We start from the raw sequence: 4218 nt of genomic DNA, 5'->3' as shown, positions 1-4218 counted from the left end.
ATCTCATTATTACGATTCCATTCAAAATTTGTTTATATTTTTTTATATATTTTTATGTAAATTTTTTAAGCTTAAAACGTTTTGTCATTTGAGGGGAAGTTTTCAAAACCATTTTTAAGAAACTATTTTTATTCATAAAAAACTCAATTTTTGGAGGTATTTTCAAATCGGTCTAGTTTGCTTAAATCTTAATATTTTTCCGAAATATTATGGTGGACGTCTTAAAATATAATAGATTTTATAAGTCCAATGGAAAAATAGTACCGATTTTTTTTTTGTATGGGTATGCAGTCTAATGTACATATATGGGAGGTGTTTAATGTAAAGTATATATAAATGACCACCAATTAATTCCCGAGAAGTACTTTTGGGTTGTGTGCAGCGTTTTCGCTTTGTACGCACGGCAACACTACTGTGGAGAATTCCGCCTCAAGACTAGAAAAAGGTCTTTTCGAGGATAAAATATATATAATTGTGTTATTTATGAACAAAATATAGGTTAAGTATAGTATCCAAAAAAACAAGGTTTGTTTAGTTATAGAGACTCCAATGCCTGCTAGCGCATCCGCCCAGACAGCTCATTAAGCACACCCAAGTTTGAGCGGAACTCCTCAAAAATACTTAACATCAATAAATAGAATGACACAAATATGAACCATGCACGCATGCAATAGCAATTGCTATGAATTGCTACCGTATAAATTCAGGACACGCATTTGCTTGGAGACTGCGTTGGTTATGGTGGTCATAAGTTCAGCCAACACATTCAATGGTCCATTACCCGGAGCTGATCCAACATAATGAGTAGATTTTAGTGAGCTTCATATGCCACTGCCTCTGGCTACAAGCTGGATATCTGAATATTCGAAAATAAATTGCAATTATTATTTTTTTTTAATTATAAGAAAAATGTTTGTTTACAAACTTACCAGTGCCACTCTGCCGTACTACGTTTGTTGCTCCCTTTCATACCACACTAATTTTGTATGCAACTCAGAATCAGCAAAATTCATGTTCCCTTTCATTATCAACATTGATCAGATTTTACCCTCGAGGAGTACTCAAAAAGATGTATTACTGTATATACTGTGTAAATAATCTGTGAATAATTTTTTTACATATGAAATGTTTTTGACAGTTGGTTGCACTGTTTCACAGAACGAGAATCATCAGGTTTGTGAAGTGAAAAGTTTCGTTTCGTTTCATTTTTTTTCATGTGAAAACATTTTTTCTTTCTTTTCAAATTTTCACTGAACGCGAATCGAAAATGCAATGAAAACGTGAAAATAGTTTTCAGTTCACCGTTTCACACGACGAGAATTGACCCCCAGTTTAAGAAAATAGGTGTGTACTCGTATTGAGCGGACAAAATTATCCAGCAGCAAAAATTCTGAGAATTTAACATCATTCGCAACGAGATCGCAAAATTTGCAAAAACTTCAACCTTCGAAACAGCTGATTACTTCCACAGTTGCCACTGGTGGTTCATTTGGCAATTTCTTTCCTGCTTGGTACATTTTCCCCGGATTTGGCATTTTATACAATTGAATTGCTTTGGATAAGAAAAACCTTTTTAAAATACAAATTAATTCTATCGGAATGAACAACTTATTTTTCTCACAATTATTTGTGATGTGTGGTGACGGATTTAAAAATAAGAGAATCTCCTCCAAACACCCATCATTGATCCAAAAAAATTTAATAGATACAAATGTAGCTTTGAAATTATAAAATTTTCATTTCAAAAATCAACCTACCAAAACAAACAACTTCAGCGAAAAACATTTCAGCATGCTGCATTTTAATCTATATTGGTATATTTAAAGGAAAATTATGGTAAAATGTCATACGGTAAGGGTGTTCTTACATGATATGTATTTGCATGTGTACATGCCACTTTTTACATATGGAAATGCCAACTTATCGTGTAAAGGCAAATTAGATTTGTTTCTGTACAAAGCAGATACAAATTCATACGAGGTAGAAATGTTTCTATTTTCATCTGGCACACAGATAGAGTCATCTGAGTTTAGTTTATTTCTTTTTCAAAGAACGTATTTTTAAATAGTTAAATAAAGACTGTGAATTTGACAGACATACACAATTACATATGTATTGAAAAAGTCACATTTACAGATGCAAATGCATATCGTGTTCTTAACACCTTAACCATAGTCAGCACACACTAAAGTAAACAAACTGGAGATTAATAGTAAATTAACGAAAAATAAACGCACGAAACGTTGTGCTTAATAAATTTACTCACTTTTTGGTTGTATCCTAGCATCAATAATAAAATTTGCTATAAATAACTCGAAAAGGCCATATTTTCTTTTGTTTATTTACACACATGTGTTTTTGATCCGCTGATTTTCTTACTTGCAAGTTTTCGCTGGCAAAAATTTTTCCAGCAGAAATTTGCAGCTCTCCCCTACTTTGCAAGTTTTTTGGGTACGAGAACGCAAAACCAGTAAAAGTTTTCTAAAACTTTTGATAGTTTTGGGTACGAGTACACTCCAAATATCAAAACACTACACTGAGGGAAATAATGCAAAGTAAAAATTAATACCCTATATTTGAGTCCGTAAACCTAGCTGACCCAAGTCGCCAAAAATCAATTAAAATTATCTAGGAATTAGGTGTCTTTTAGGTTTTAATTAGGGCCTCCAAAATTAATTTAGGTGCTCCATTGGTTTCCGAGAATTTCGCAAAAATGTGTGTTTTCAGCTAGCTTCGCGCTGTTAACCTAGCTGAACAATCTTTAAATATTTACCTTAAATTTTCGAAATACATATATGCAGGAATTAGGTGTCTTTTAGGTGTTCTTCAACGCCACCGAACTAATTAAGGAGCTCCATTTGTTTCCGAGAAATTCGCAAAAATGTGTTTTTCAGCTAGCTAACATTTTTGCGAATTTCTCGGAAACCAATGGAGCTACTAAATTAGTTTTAGTGGCGTTGAAGAACACCTAAAAGACACCTAATTTCAGCTTATATTTGGAAATTTGAAACCCAAATTTAGAGATGGGTCAGCTAGGTTTACGTATTTTCACGCAAATTTCTCGGAAACCAATGGAGCTCCTATATTAGTTACGGTGCCGTTGAAGAACACCTAAAAGACACCTAATTCCAGCATATATTTGGCGAATTTAAAACCAAAATTTAAAGACGGGTCAGCTAGGTTTACTTAAACCTGGCTGACCAACACATTTTTGCGAATTTCTCGGAAACCAATGGAGCTCCTAAATTAGTTTCGGTGGCGTTGAACGACACCTAAAAGACACCTAAATCCTGCATATATGTATTTCGAAAATTTAAAGCAAAAATTTAAAGATTGCGCAGCTAGGTTAACAGCGCTAAGCTAGATGAAAAATACATTTTTGCGAATTTGTCGGAAACCAATGGAGCTACTAAATTAGTTTTAGTGGTGTTGAAGAACACCTAAAGGGCACCGAATTTCAGCGTATATTTGGAAAATTTAAAACGAAAATTTAGAGATGGGTCAGCTAGGTTTACGTAAACATAGCTGATCAACACATTTTTGCGAATTTCTCGGAAACCAATGGAGCTCCTAAATTATTTTCGGTGGCGTTGAAGAACACCTAAAAGACACCTAATTCCTGCATATATGTATTTCGAAAATTTAAAGCAAAAATTTCAAGATTGCTCAGCTAGGTTAACAGCGCTAAGCTAGCTGAAAACACACATTTTTGCGAATTTCTCGGAAACCAGTGGAGCACCGAAATTAATTTTGGAGGCCCTAATTAACACACCTAATTAAGACACCTAATCCCTAGATAATTTTTATTAATTTTTGGCGACTAGGGTCAGCTAGGTTTACGGACGTCTTATATTTGATTATCGTTTAAAAATGTTTGTATTGAAAAATAATGTTTTCATACCAAAATTTAGCACACACGTATTTGGATGTCCATATCTGAGTATGTATATTTATGTAAAAGCATAAACAGACGGCAGCGTTGATCCGGATCAACTCGTGAATTCGGAATTATCTCGGGAGTTAACTGCAGTTGATCCGGATTAATGCCTAGAGTTAATTCCCAAACTTAACTCGGATCAAGGGAATACTCGATGACAACACTGACCGAAATTCAGAGAGCGTGGAATACAGAGAAAGGGCGAAAATAGCATGGACATAGGTAATGCAGTCACCATACCAGAGAACGTTTATAACTGAGAAGGCGCATTTTCTCTGTGA

This window comes from Rhagoletis pomonella, unplaced genomic scaffold (assembly GCF_013731165.1).
Source record: "Rhagoletis pomonella isolate Grant_MI unplaced genomic scaffold, Rhpom_1.0 Rhpom_scaffold_00014, whole genome shotgun sequence".
NCBI classification, from domain to species: Eukaryota; Metazoa; Arthropoda; class Insecta; order Diptera; family Tephritidae; genus Rhagoletis; species Rhagoletis pomonella.
Note: the sequence above shows the minus strand (reverse complement) of the source record.